At 42.8% G+C, this 15,360-nt stretch overlaps 1 protein-coding gene across 7 annotated transcripts in view; it reads left to right on the top strand.

Annotated features, from left to right (window-relative positions):
• Positions 1-15,360, top strand: part of TMEM108 (transmembrane protein 108) — a 352,039-nt gene that overhangs the window by 97,778 nt on the left and 238,901 nt on the right. The window contains exon 1 of one of the 7 annotated variants that reach the window (XM_051835586.3): positions 881-1,030. The exons of the other annotated variants lie outside the window; for them this stretch is intronic. The gene's annotated coding sequence lies outside the window, so the exon portion shown is untranslated. Of the gene's footprint in view, positions 1-880; positions 1,031-15,360 lie in introns of those variants that run through there. 7 annotated transcript variants of the gene reach the window in all.

The raw sequence follows: 15,360 nt of genomic DNA on the forward strand, positions 1-15,360 counted from the left end.
GGTGTTAGCCCTTGCCAGACAGTGTAGGACTCTGTGTGTGAAAAAAAAGTCATCAGTAACAAAGTATGCATGCACAGTATTAATTGCTGTGGCTTCCCTGGAACATTAAAATATCCAATCAAATGTATGCAAGTAGGCATATAAGAGAGACAAAGAAGCTAAAACCATATATGAAAAAATACCCCTCTTTGTTCCGGGCTCAGGCTTTTGGATAAAAAAATTCCACCTGGGCCTTTGCCAGCATAAATAGTAAAAGACTACTTCCTGTTAAAAGGCCTTCATGTCTTGTCTCTGTACACAAATCCTGCTTCAGAGTATTTCATTATAGAGGCCCCAAACTAGATTATGGCACTTGGAGTATTTCTTTAGAATTCACTCAAGGGAAACATGAACAGCATCTTCAGGCTTTCTGGACCATTTAAGTTCCTGACAGCAAAATAACCAGATGAATACAGTCCAGTATGTAGGTTAAACTCTTTGGTTACTAGCCTGTTAAACAAAAAGTGTGGCAGCCTGAGGATAAGTGAGATCTGAGGTCCTCTAAGAACTGAGATTCCCCCAGAGTTGTCTTGGGTGAGCCCCTTATGCTGTCCACTTTGGGCTGTTCCTGTGAGCCTGTGGGCTGTTTGCTTTTATGGTGGTGCAAGAGGAGGCCCCAGTTCATCCAATAGCTGTGGGTGTTTCGAGACAGAGACCAGTGAGGCTGATTGGAAAAGTGCCCTTTCCACATCTGGCCAGTTCTTGTGTGTGCTTTAAAAGATAAGATTTTTAAAAAAGCCAGGCCTCTTTAGAGAGACTGGAACAGGCTAGTAGTTGTTAGGCACGGTAATATAATTCAATGTTCTTGCCAAACTTGCGCCATGCAAATAGGGAACTTTCAGGGCTGGGAAGTGAGATGTTGGTGTGTGTTGGTTGCCATAGGACTGTTTTTTCCAGACTTAAACAAGACCAGAGTGGGGAGAGCAAGACAGCAGCATCTATGGTTCTTTCTGCTTGCGATTGGGAGCCCAGAGTGAACGGTGGAGCTGAGGTAAGCCAGGGGGAGGAAGAAGCTGAGCCCAAGGTTATCTTGAGGCAGGAGTACGGGAAAGGCCTAAGGACAGTGCCCCTTCTGAAGGGGTCAAGGGCAGATGAGACCCTAGTGTCACGTGAGACTAAAGGAGGCAGGAAGGAGTGGTCTAATTCAGGGAGGCTGTATGATGAGCTTTCCTGCAATTCTGAGGACCTGAGACGTGGAGAATTTGCAATCTAGAATTAAGTCAGCGAGGATTCCAGTTTGACTCTGGACTAAATCCTGTTAAAATTAGATGGAGATTTGAAATAGTGGTTTAGTGGGAAAAGATTTAATTTGAAAGTAGTTATTTTGTGTTTATGAATATATTATGTCAGGTTATGTCTTCCTTCTAATTCATAAAAGACAGTAAAGATTTGTTAATTGCAGCATTATATTTATCAACATTTGATTTATAGGGGAGCTAGAACAGTTGACCACATTGTGTGCTACTCTGGAAGACCTTGACGACCTGGGATTCCCTCTGATAGGGCTTCCTGCCACGTCAGCAGGCTCCCTGTGCTTGTGTGGCAGCTTCCAGAATGACGACTGAGGCTCTGAGCAGTAGTGCTCTGCTTTTAGCACACGTGGGACGTTGAATGTGCTGTGTGACTTCTGTGTGATTTATCAGTTGTCCAGCTCTGAACCTGGGAGGGGATCGCTGTCCTCTGACTCGCTCACAAGGTGTGGGCAGGGGTCCTTTGAGCGGGTTTCTGGGAGGTGTGGGCAGGGGTCCTTTGAGCAGGTTTCTGGGAGGTGTGGGCACGGGTCCCAAGGTGCAGGTGTGGTAGTGACAGACTTGGTTGTCAGTACTGTGCTTTAGTCAGAGCTTTTCAGTTTTAATGTCACCATCTGAAGGGGGAGCTTTCTTTAACTGATGCTTTACTTGTACATATAAGTATACATAAAGTTATTATTTTCAAATATTTGATTCATATTCAGACAGTATTTGAAATAGTTCCTTTTTAAAAATGTATACGATGGGGTTATATTTCACTTTTTCTTTTTTTATGTTGTCTCTCTCTTGGGTCGTGTAAAAGAAGACTAAAGGGACATGGTACTCATCTTCAAAGGTTTGGACCCTAGTGGTGCATAAGTGCAGAGGTTGCCACAAAACGTAGAGTGCAGATCCTGTGTTTTGTTTCAGGCTTGCTCCCTTGCTGAGTTTCTTTGATCGGGAACTCCAGTGTCATTTTTTCTTTAAAACTGACCAGATGCTGGAATGAGCATTCAGTGTAGTGGTGAAGATACTTCTTGGGATACTGACATCCAATATCAGGTTTTCTGGGATCCCATAACATCTTGACTTCTCGTTCAGCTTCCTGTTTATGTGCGCTCTGGGAGGTAGCAGATGATTATTTAAGTACTTGGGTTATTGCTACCCCTGGAGAGACCCAGATGGAGTTATGGGCTCGTGGCTTCATCTTGGCTCATACCTGGCTGTTATGGGTGTTCTGAGAGTGAACCAGTGGATGGAAGATTTCTCTGCATTTGTCTTTGTCTCTTTGCCTTTCAAATAAATTAAAAATAAATAAAATATTAGAGAAGTTTTCAGATGCTGACTGTTTGACCGAAAGCAAATTTGTAAACCAGTTGTCTAATTTTAATTTAATGATAGATATAGTTTAATGAGCAAACAATGCTTGGGCTCTTCAGATGGTGCACTCTAGTGTGAATTTGACAAAGAAGCCAAAAATATATACTTGGGTATAATCTTTAAAAAAACAAAAAGAATGTGGTATTATTATCTAGACCTCCAGAATCTAAAGTAATGCTGTCTAGGAAAATATTATATGAACTTCAAATTTGAGCCTCATATGTAATTTTTATTTTTTAAAATTCTATATTTAAGAGACTGACAGAGAAACTTAAAATGAGAGCTCCCATCTGGTGGTTTACCCTCCAAATTCTCGCAATGGCTGGGAAAGGACCTGAGCTGAAGTTGGAAGCTGGAAACAGCATCCTGGTCTCTTGTGGGAGGCAGGAGCTCAGTGCTGGGACCATCACTGTTGCCTCCCATGCTCTGCATTAGCAGAAAGCTGGAGTCAGGGGTTGAGGCTGGGTGGTGAACTGGCATCTGGAACATGGGTGTCTTAACCCATGTGGTAAATGCCTTCCTCTGTAATTTTTAAGTTTTCTAGTAGACACATTTTAAAAGTAAAAGGAAAGATGAAATTAAGCTTAGAAATATATTTTGACTGTCTCTGTACAAAATATCATTTCAACATGTTATTTATTAATGAAGCTTTGCCTGCTTTTTTCAAAGTCTAGAAAATTCAGTGTATATTTTACACTTAGAGCACATCTCAGTTTGGACATTGATATTTTATGGACAGCATGCGATCTATGTTTAGATTAAAATTTACAGTCAAATTTGGGTAAATTCACATGCCCAGGTTATTCCAAACATGCATATAAGTCACCAGTAGCTGAATCAGTGCTCATTTCTAAATTTAAATCTCACTTTAAAGAAAGCTAAATAAAAGTTAACATTTAAAATGAAATTCGGTTCCTTGGTTACACTAGCTGTGTTTCAAGAGCTTAGTAACCATGTGAGGCAAGTGGCTACCATACTGGACAGCACAGAGAGGACTGCTTTTCTCTAGCCCCTTTGCCTCACCTGCAGGGGTCTCAGGTTGGGAGGCCTTTGAGAAATCTAATGGAAAGAGAATGTCTGGTTTTTAGGTGTGGAACTACAGATACAGAATTTACATACTTGAGAGGAAATTTCCATGAAGGCTGAATTGGAAAGCCTGGCAGGGAGTTATCTATCAAGTAGAGGCTACTGTCTCCACCCTTGTTCCCAAATACACCCCTCATTGTCTTCCCACCAGATAAAAACAAGCCAGCCCTGACAGTTTGCCTCCCTGTGGTTCCTCTTGTCTTCTACCCTAGGCTGGCTCATTTCCATTACATCAATGTATTTCCTGGTAATAGGCCCCCTTTATCTTTCTCATTGTTCCAATTTCCACTTTGGCTCTAATAACTGTTTTACCTTAGTGTAGCATTTAAATGTTCAAATTTCAGTTTTGCTCTTAGTTAATATCATTTCTTACCAAGGTCAGTGTGGTTCGTTTATGGAATTTGAGTTAGAAAAATTTCTTCCCTTGTCCCTCGCTCCAACTTTCTAGGGAAGCTAGGCTGAGAAACATCACGTCTTACCTGGGGAGGTGTGTGTAGGCAAATCAGCATTCTTCAATGTCGTCACTTTGCAGTACATCACATATCCGTGCCTTCCTGTTCCCTACATAGGAAGAATTAAATAGGGGGTACGTAGGTGGGTGGAGAGAGACTTGGAAGGTGAAGACCCCCCTTAGCTTGCCAGAACTTGCTCCACCCCTTGTGCGGGTCTGGGTTTGTGTGACACATAGTGTAATAGTTACCCTGTCGCCAGTAGTCATGGAGCACAGGAAGTCTGCCATTTCTTGTTCTGTGTTCTGGAATGTCTCAAGTGAAAAGTATTGCAGAGCTTTTCCAGATCTGGAGAATGATGGTTTAGGGACGGGCTCTTCTCCAAGACAGTAACAAGGTCCTCCCTTGGCAAGAAAGGTAATTTAGAAATTAAGAAAAAAAAATGTTGAGTCATTTAAATTAATCTGAATAGGAATGCATATTGTGCCCTTGCCTCATTACCATCAGAAACAAGTTATTGTAGGGCTGGCTGTTGTTCTCTGGAATGAGCCTCGGTAACAGCCTGAAAACCTGGAGGCCAACACTAGGTCTGTCAGTCCTGAGGAGTGTGACATCACAGCCACTAAACTGTTCTTGGCCTCATGTCTCATCTGTCAAGTGAGCCTTTAGATCAGGTGATCTTTCTTCTTTCTTTTAAAATTTATTTTCATTTTATTTGGAAAAGAGAGAAAGAGACAGACAGAGTGGCAAAATGGAGCCAAAACTTCCATCTGCTGGTTCACTACCCAAATGTTTGCAACAGCCAGGGCTTAGCCAGGGTGGCAGGGACCCAAGTACTTGAGCCATCATCTGCTGCCCCCAAAGGTGTGTATTAACAGGGAGCTGGATCAGAAGAGGTGATGCTTGACTCTAGACTGAATAGGGATGTGGGCAGCCCAAGTGGTCACTTAACACTGCAGCGAGGTCAGCTCCAACCAGGTGACCTTGAGGCCTTGGTCATCACATGCTTTGGTCAGCTGGTCTGATGCTGTAGCTTCTTGGATAAACAATGGCCTGCCCTGTCACTTCTTGGGATTCGATAGCAAGTAGGTCTCTGTTCTCACATCCTCTTGCTTTGGTTGTCCCCAAGTACCTTCATCACTGAGAGTTTGAGCTTGAACCAAATACAGACACCCAGAAGGCTGACTGGTTCTGTATTCTTGCCATAACATCTTTCATTTTGTCTGCTCATGTTTTGAGATCACTAGCCAACCCTTTAAAACCCATAGGTTTCCTGGTTTGGTTTTTGTCTCCTTAATAGGGCACTAATTCAGCTCCGATATCTAAGTGGCATAGAGACTGCCTCCCACCCAAATGATGGGGACCAAACCAAACTTCCGTTGCTGGTTAAGATGTATGGTAACAAAAGAAAAAGCAGTAGCTAGAATGCAGTTAAGTTTGCCCAAATATTTTCTATTACAACTTACATAAACAAAGCAAAGCAAAGCAGGGGCTTTGGCTGCCTTCCAGTCTTGGAGGATTGCTTGCAGACAGGTATCTGAGCCTGACTTTGTTTAGCTGGGGTAGTCTCAGAGACATTCATACTCCATGATTTAGTAAAAGCCAGAGGTGTCACAGAAGGGAAACTGGCTCATTGTCATGTACCAGACATGCTAAGCACTTTTTTTTTTTTTTTTTGACAGGCAGAGTGGACAGTGAGAGAGAGACAGAGAGAAAGGTCTTCCTTTTTGCCGTTGGTTCACCCTCCAATGGCCGCTGCGGCTGGTGCAGTGCGGCCAGCGTACCCCGCTGATCCGATGGCAGGAGCCAGGTGCTTCTCCTGGTCTCCCATGGGGTGCAGGGCCCAAGCACCTGGGCCATCCTCCACTGCACTCCCGGGCCATAGCAGAGAGCTGGCCTGGAAGAGGGGCAACCGGGACAGAATCCGGTGCCCCGACCGGGACTAGAACTCGGTGTGCCGGCGCCACTAGGCGGAGGATTAGCCTAGTGAGCCGCGGCGCTGGCCATGCTAAGCATTTTGTACATACTGGCTCACTTAATTCTGTAGCCACCCTATAAGACAGTTATTATTTCCATTTGCAGACCCCTGAACGTACTTAGCAAAGTTATGTAGCTATTGTTATACAGTAAATTAACAGGAGTTTTATGTAGCCTCGAATCTCAGTACATTCTTCTACCATCCAACAGCAGATGACAATAGGTAGGCCTCAGTGCTTTTATTTGGTCCCACTGAATTTGAGATAACTGATAACACATTGTGGATACCAGACTGAAATGGAAGGACAGATTCAGTAATTGAATACATTTCACTGGTAAGCAGAGGTTTTAATTTGCATCAAGGAGGTATTTTAAGATATTAAAGCAAGGCCGGCGCCGCGGCTCACTAGGCTAATCCTCCGCCTAGCGGCGCCGGCACACCGGGTTCTAGTCCCGGTCGGGGCGCCGGATTCTGTCCCGGTTGCCCCTCTTCCAGGCCAGCCCTCTGCTGTGGCCAGGGAGTGCAGTGGAGGATGGCCCAGGTGCTTGGGCCCTGCACCCCATGGGAGACCAGGAAAAGCACCTGGCTCCTGGCTCCTGCCATCGGATCAGCGCGGTGCGCCGGCCGCAGCGCGCCGGCCGCGGCGGCCATTGGAGGGTGAACCAACGGCAAAGGAAGACCTTTCTCTCTGTCTCTCTCTCTCACTGTCCACTCTGCCTGTCAAAAAAAAAAAAAAAAAAAAAGATATTAAAGCAAAATATTATAGGTTTTTGCCTAATAATAGATTTATAAACATGTCCACTACTTGATATTGTTAGTGGCAAAGATGTATGAATTGTAAGCTGACTTTTATTTTAAGGGTATTGTGTGCTTCTTTTTGGGTGAAATACAGTGCCATCCTACTTGCTTTTTAGAAGCTATGTTTTCCATGCTCCTGGACCTCAGCCTTTTATCCAGGGGCAGACAGGGAATGACATTTGGGTTCAGTGCCCTTTGCAAGATTTTGTAAGGTTACATAATAAACCTCACTCCAAAACAGGTCTCAGAGCCACAACTGTTTTTATTTGGGCACAGTTCTACAGTCTTGCCAAGGCATGGTGGGAACAGTTCATCTCTGCTGCAGAAAGTACTGGCTGGGTAGGCTCAGAGCTGGGGCTGCAAGCATCTGAAGCTATCCCGCTTTTGTGGGAGGAACCTGGGCTCCAGGCATCTCTTTTCTTTGTAGTCTCTCCAACGTAATGTCTTCAGAGTAGCCAGACTTCTCTACCAGCTCAGCACATGACGCAAGAGAAGAAAGGCAGGCAGGAGCCGTATCATCCTTCATGACCCTCTCTAGGAAATCAGACAGCATCATGCTGCTGCATTCTGTCCCCTGAAGCCATCTGAAAGGCCGCTCAGGTCCAGTGGGAGTGGAGCTCAATTCCTTCTCGATAGGGAAGTGGAAAGTTTCTGGAAGGGCACTGCAGTGGCCGTTTTTGGAAAATGCAGACTGCCACACAGATAAATGAAGCTGCAGATTATGTGCTGGTGCCCAATCTCTAAAATAAATCTCTGTATCCCTGGGCCTTTCTCTCCCACCCAAGGGAGCATATTGGCAGGGAGATGGAATAAAATTTATTCTACTGTAACTTAACCATTATGATTTACACTTTTGAGAAATGAATCATTGCACATTTTTGGCATTCTATTAGCTATTAGAAACAAATTGCTTGTGATACACCAGGGGATTAGGCTAATGAGGTAGATGAGACTTTATTTAGATTTTTCACTTTTTAAAGCTGATGTATTTGGGGGTAAATAGCTGAGTATTTACGTTAACAGCTTTGCATAGAAACCTTTGCATCTAAAACTAAAAGTGAAGATGATTGCACTTCAGGTAAAATGTTTCCTGAAGGGTTTGCTGAGTATCCTATAGTACCTGCTGCCTCCTCCTCTGGAAATGAAGTGATTATTCAAGACACAATTTCTCGAAGTTTATAAAATTAGTTTCTTTGAAAGTCCTTCTGTAGCATGTGGGAATCCTATGGCATGGCATGGCATGGCAAGGCACACAGCTGATTTGGCATTAATTAAGCTTGTTCTAGACCATTTCTTTTTTTTTTTTTCAGAGACTTTATTTAATTCCCTTCTTAAAACTATAAAATATTAAATATATAAGTTGGGGCAGGCATTTGGCATAGCAGGTAAGATGCTGCTAGGGATGCCAGTGTTCCATATTAGGGTGCTTGGTGCTGATCCAGCTTCCTGCTAATGTACCCCCGGCAGGCAACAGTGATGGCTCAAGTCCGTCGATCCCTGCCACCCACAGAGGAGACCTGGATGGAGCTCCCAGCTCCTGGCTTTAGGCTGGCTGAGCTCTGGCTGTTGTGACATTTGGACAGTTAGCCAGTGGGTGGAAGATCTCTCGCTGCCGATCTCTCTGCCTCTCAATAAAATGAAAATAAATAAATAAGTAAATAGTTCATGATCACCATCCCTTCTTAACCTCCATCACAGATCAAATCATCCCGACTTGTGTCAATCACCTCTTTCTTTATAGTGTAATCATTTGTGTGGTAAAATCCTTTGCTAAGTTTTCATGCAGTACTTTGGAATTACATAAGCATTTCTTATAAAGAACTAGCACATTGTTTGTTAGATTTAATCTTTGGTACTTTATATTTTGCAATTTTTAATGATTTTTCAAGTTGCTTTTCTAAGTGATGCTGAATATAAACATATAGTTGATTTCTATATTGACTTTGATAAAATTACTAAGTATAATTTGTCTTCAGATTATTTTGGGATTTAAAAAAAGCATAATCTATAAATAATAAGATTTTTAGTTTTCTTTATGATTTCTATATATTTTATTTCTTTTTCTTATCTTTCTTTACTGATAAGGACTTCCAGGACAGTGCTGAATAGATGTCGTGATAGCTGGCATCCTAGTCTTCCAGATTTTAAACGTTTTTTTGATTTCAATCATTGTGTATATAATGTTTAATGTGAGTTTTGTTTTTATTTTAGTTTCATTTATCAGATTAAGGGAATTCTTAGCTTACTGAGTTTAAAATTGTGGATGAATGTTGGATTTTATCAAATACTCTTCTATAGTTAATGAATTGATCATATGATTTTTCTTTTAATTTGTTAGTGGGCTGAATTACCTTCACTAATTTTCTAATAAATCAGTGTACATTCTTAGGATAAACCTAGTTTGTTCATCATTCAATCATGTTTGCTAATAATTTGTTGAAGATTTTCCCATCTATCAGAGATGTCCCTTTCTCATTCTGTCTCATTCTTAGTTTGGAAGAAAAGTTATGTTCTATGCTGACGAGTTTTCTCTTTTTCTGCCTTCTAGAGGATTGGAAGAGTAAATAGAGTTTGCTCAATCTGATATGAAAGTAATTTGAATCTGGTGATTTCTCTCTTGAAAGATTTTTTTAACAACCAAGTCAATCTATTTAAAGCTTATAGGAGTATTTAAGTTTTTATTTCTGGGGTTGTCTTTGGTTGTCTCTTTGTAGGTGGTTATCTATTTCACTTAAGTTTTCAAATGTTTTAGGCTATAGTTGTGTAAAATGCTTTCTGTTCATTGTAGCATTTTAGCTATATATTTCTTTTCAGTTAGTATTATTTGAATATGCCTTTTTTTCTTGATTTATGTCAGTGTCTTGTTTTCATAGTTTTACTAGAACCCAAAATTTGTTTTGTTGATTGTCCCTATTATATATTTGTTTTCCTTTTCATCAATTTTTTTTAAGATTTATTTTATTTATTTGAAAGAGTTACAGAGAGAGAGGTAGAGACAGAGACAGAGGTCTTCTATCCACTTGTTCACTCCCTAGATGGCTGCAACCGCCAGAGCTGAGCTGATCCGAAGCCAGGAGCCAGGAGCTTCTTCCAGGTGTCCCACGTGGGGGCAGGGGCCCAAGGACTTGGATTGAAAGTAGAGCAGCTGGGACTAGAACTGGCATCCATATGGGATGCTGGTGCTTCAGGCCAGGGCTTTAACCCGCTGTGCCACAGTGCTGGCCCCATTTTTTCATCAATTTCTTCTTTTTTCTCTGTTTGGTTATTTGAGAGACAGAGTTCTGATCCACTGGTTCATTCTCCACATGCCTGCCACAGCTAGGGCTTGGCTGGGGCCAGAGTCTGTGAACACCAGCCAGGTTTCCCATGTAGATGTCAGGAATCCAGTTACTAGAGCTGTCACCAGTGACACCTAGGTTCTATATTAGGAAGCTGGGTAAAGGGCTAGAGGCAGGAATCAAACTCTGATGTGGGCTGCGGGCTTATTTTAAAGAACATGCTGGGGCCGGTGTTGTGGCACAGCATAGTGGGTGGGTAAAGCCTCTGCTTGCAGTGCCAGCATCCCATATGGGTGCTGGTTTGAGTGCTGACTGCTCTACTTCCAATCCAGCTCTCTGCTATGCCTGGGAAAGCAGTGGAGGATGGCCCAGGTCCTTGGGCTCCTGCACCCACTTGGGAATACCCAGAAGAGGCTCCTGGCTCCTGGCTTTGGCGCAGCTCTGGCCATTGCGGCCAATTGGGGGGAGTGACCCAGTGGATGGAGGACCTGTCTCTCTCTCTGCCTCTCCTTCTCTGTCTGTGTAACTCTGACTTTCAAATAAATAAATAAATCTTTTAAAAAAACATGTTTATTAGTTTTTATGTATTTGAAAGGCAGAGTGTGGAGCCACCCGCAGTGACTGCTCAAAGACCCAGCCACACCCTGTGCCCTCACATGCACCCACATGTTTTCACAGTCCCAGCACCCATGGCTTCCACAGCTACGAGCACCCAGCCCCCTGTCAGTTTTCCTGGCAAGACTCAAGTATCTCCATTTGGCTGGTTGCTGGGATGCAGCCATGAGTTGGTGCAGCTGTTATGTATGTTCAAAATGGTGCCTGCCCGCTCATGGCTAGTTACCACATTTGTTCATTTGCATATGTTGAACCATTCCTGCATACCAGGGGAAAATCTGACTTGATCTGGGTGAATGATATTTTTGATGTGTTGGTGGATTCCGTTTGCTAGTATTTTGTGGAAGATGTGTGCATTTGTGTCCATCAGTGATACTGGTCTGTAGTTTCCCTTCTTTCTTGTATCTTTCTCAGGTTTTGGAATTAAAGTGATGCTGGCCTCACAGAAGGAGTTTGGGAAGATTCCCTCTGAATTTTTTTGAATAGTTTGAGATGAATTGGGATTAGTTCTTTAAAAGTTTGGTGGAATTCAGCAGTAAAACCATCTGGTCCTGGGCTTTTCTTTGTTGGGAGCGTTGGGGAGCAGAGTTGCAGAGTGGGGAGCAGAGGCAGAGAGAGAGAGAGACTCCTCCATCTGCTGGCTCAGTCCCCATGTGACTGCAATGGCCAGGGCTGGGCCAGAGCAAAGCTGGGAGCCTGGCACTTCCTTCGGCTCTCCCATGTGGGTGCTGGGGGCCAAACACTTGGGCCATCCTCCGCGGCTGTCCCAGGCTGTTAACCAGGGAGCTGGATTGGAAGTTAAGCAGCCAAGTCTCAAGCTGACATCCATAAGGGATGCCAGCATTGCTTCTAAACTGTAGAGTTTGTTAAGCTCCTGGTTTGGTGCTGGGAGGAAATTCCACTCACAGGGCCTTGAAGCTTTGAAGTTCCTCGTATACTCCCACCTCCACTTTCTCCTTGCCCTGTGCAGCTCTTCCATTTGACAACTTGTGAGTTGTATCCTTTAAATAATAAACTCGTAAGTTGTGTGCCTTCCTGAGTTCTGTGAGCAAGTTTAGCAAAGCACCATGTCTGAGCAGGGATTGGGAACCTCCAGTTGTAAAGTGTTTCCTCAGAGGTATTGGTGACCGTCTGAGACGTGCAATTGTCAGCCCAAGTGAGGACAGTCTTTTGGGACTGAGCTCCGAAACGTCTGACTTCTGAGAGTAACTCCGGGTAGATAGTGTCAGAGTAGAAGTGAATTGACAGACGTTGGGTTGGTGTCTGCGAAGACCTGGGGAATTGCTTGATGTGGAAAACTCCACACTTTTGGGTATCAGAAGTGCTGTGAGAGTAAAGGAAAGAGGGTCTTATTTTTTCCTTTGCCATTTCACTTTTGTTATACATATTTTGGAAACACATTATTGAGTATATACAGATTTATAATTGTTTTCCCATAGTTTTGTATCTCTTTCAAGTAACATATAGCTAAATATTTCTTCAGTCTGAAACCATTTCCCTTTAATTGGAGAGTTGGATCCATTTGCACTTATTATAATTAAGATGTTTGGATATTTCTATCCCCTTTCATATATTTTTACTTATTGTTTTTTGTTTTTCCCCTCTCACCTGCCCACTCTTGCATTGATAACTCCTCCAGTATAGTGTTTTCTTCCTGCTTTTTTAGAGGTTATTTGCCTTACATCTACAACTTTAGTTGCTAATTGTGCTGTTTTAGCAGGCATATATTTAAAAAGTTTTTATTGAATAAGAATGTTACCACTTGGGTGCCAAAATGTGAAGCTTCGCATCTGTCCTATTTTGCCTTCATAAAGTACACCTTTATGTTACAGTTTTAAAAAATGTTTACTTACTTTACCTATCTATTTACCAATATCTTCTCATTGTTACTTTCTTCTATCTCTGGGTTTCCATCTATAATCATTTGTTTCTGTACTAGATACTTTAGAATTCCATTAGCAACTCTTTTTTTTTTTTTTTTTAATTTGACAGGTAGAGTTATAGATAGTGAGAGAGGGAGAGAGAGAGAGAGAGAGAGAGAGACAGAGAGAAAGGTCTTCCTTCCGTTGGTTCACTTCCCAAATGGCTGCTATGGCCGGTGCTATGCTGATCCGAAGCCAGGAGCCAGGTGCTTCTTCCTGGTCTGCCATGCGGGTGCAGGGCCCAAGCACTTGGGCCATCCTCCACTGCCCTCCTGGGCCACAGCAGAGAGCTGGACTGGAAGAGGAGCAACCAGGACTAGAACCTGGCGCCCATATAAGATGCTGCGGCACCGGCCCTGAAAAACTCTTATAATTTACTGCTATTTGCTGGGCATGGGCTTCCTACCTGCGGTTTTTAGCTAGCAGGGTCAGATTCTCCTCTGTGAGTGCCTTCTAGCCTGTGGATGGCTTTCTGTTGATGCATCACAGTGTGATGTCTTGCTGTTCACACACAGAGGTAGTTTTGGTGAACACTGCTGAGAGCTGAGCGCAGGTCCTCCCAGCCAGCGTGTAAAGCGGCTGCACCTGGCGGCCTGAAACCTGAGCAGGCCTTGCCTTCCCGCTGATGCTATTGTGGGGTACTCAGGGTCCAGTAGGAGGGGATTCTGTCACATTCAGAAATCTCTTGACAGAGGAAAGGGGAGCTAGCCTTGGACTTGTGAAATAAAATGTTTTATTTTTGGAAGTGGCCTCTCTCTGGCAGCATTGTGATCTGAAATAATTCCTGGCCTTTGTATGTTGATTGTAGCCGTCATTGACCCATGGAATTTCACCTTCTTGATTAGCTGCTGTCAAAATAGTGACTCGAAGAAGTTACTCAGAAGGAAAAGAATGAAGTACATTTAATCATATAATTCTCGCTTAAAAATAGAATTTGAGTTGTTAAATTGCAAATGAGTTAGAAATTAGAATTTGTTGTTAGAAATTAGAATTATAACAAGATTTATTCTATTATCTGCAGAGAAACAGTTTTTATTACTATTGACACTTGTGCCTGATTGGTGTTAGAAACAAGTAAGAGGAGGTGGCTTGTGTGAGCATAAACGCTGTTGGGCGTTGTACCATATCATTGCTTGTTGTTTATTGTGTAGTTAAGGTAACTCACAGATGCTCAGAGAGGCTACAGAAATTGTCCCAGATCACTAAGCAGGAACACAGTGGCAGGAGGTCAAACCTAGGAATGATTGGTAGCAAAATCCACACCCCCACTGCTTCCAGGCGCAGTTCAGTATTTGCTCATTTTCACTGAAGAGAACAGATGTGGTTTCATTGATGACTTAGTCCCACTCAGGTGTTTTTTCTGAATGGTGATCCATCCTCTCATGCCTTCTCCAGGTCCCCAGGCTTCTCTCCCCAGTAGCAGTCTCTTTTCAGGTAACAGAAGAGGAAAAGCAGCTGAAGAAAGGCACTCCCTCCACAGTGCTGTAGCCAGCCCTCTGCCTGCGGCAGTCTTTCCTTTGAACTCCTTCTTGAATACCTGTTAAGCCATTTGTCAGTGATGCTTTCAAACTATAAACATTTGAAGTTCTCCTTGTCACAAGGAGAGCTTATACAAGGCTCTGGGCAGCAAAGATGTCAACTTTATATATACAGGGATTTGTTCCTTCTTTTTCTTTTTTTCCCCTTTTTTAAAAAAAATTTAAGGGATACAAATTTCATGTATTTCATATATACAGATTCAGGAACATAGAGATACTTCGCATTTAACCCTCCCTCCCAAAAACACTCCCACCTTTCTTCCTACTCTTTCTGTTCCCACTCTTAATTTTTGAAAGATCTATTTTCAGTTTACTTTATATTCATTAGATTTTGTCACTGACATCTCTATTAATTTCTGATAATGCCTCAGGCATAGTTTTTCATGCTCTGCTCCAAATAAAGTTAGTCCCTTTAGCAGGGCAGCAGAATGGTCTCCACAGCCCTACCCATCTGTGGGGCCTGCAGAGGAACTTTAAGGTAGAGCCGAGGTGGGGCGAGGTGGAATGGGAATGGAAACTGTCCCAGGCTAACGTATCACACACTCGTATTGGTCTTACTGAGATCTTGTAGATTTCCTTGAACAAATCCTGTTAAATGCCATTTGTCAGTGACCAGAATCTTTACAAAATGGGGTTTTGACAATTTATTCCATTTTATATTGCCTTTTGAGTAAAGATTTGCAGAGCTCCTCACCCAGCCATTCCAGAAATTGCACTCCTGCATGTACTTATATAATTTTCTTCCGAATCTGTTTTAGGATCCAGTGATTTCCAGTTAGTGCACAGACAAGAGGGCTGTTGTGAGCATTCCCAGTCCCTAAGCTCACTCCTCTGAGTCCTCAGGTGCAGTTCACAAACCATTCTGATTTAATGTACACAGCTGCTATGGATATTCCTTCATGATCTTAGTGGTGTTTTGAAAAATCGTATCAATACATATTGTCCTGAGAATAGTAAAATATCTGTGAATTTGTAAGTCAGAGAATAGGTTAATTAGAAAGAGTATAACCTGTGGGACAGTTTTGCACTTTAATAAACCTTACAACTT

This window comes from Oryctolagus cuniculus, chromosome 4 (assembly GCF_051225735.1).
Source record: "Oryctolagus cuniculus isolate XC-2025 breed Fujian yellow rabbit chromosome 4, ASM5122573v1, whole genome shotgun sequence".
Taxonomy (NCBI): Eukaryota; Metazoa; Chordata; class Mammalia; order Lagomorpha; family Leporidae; genus Oryctolagus; species Oryctolagus cuniculus.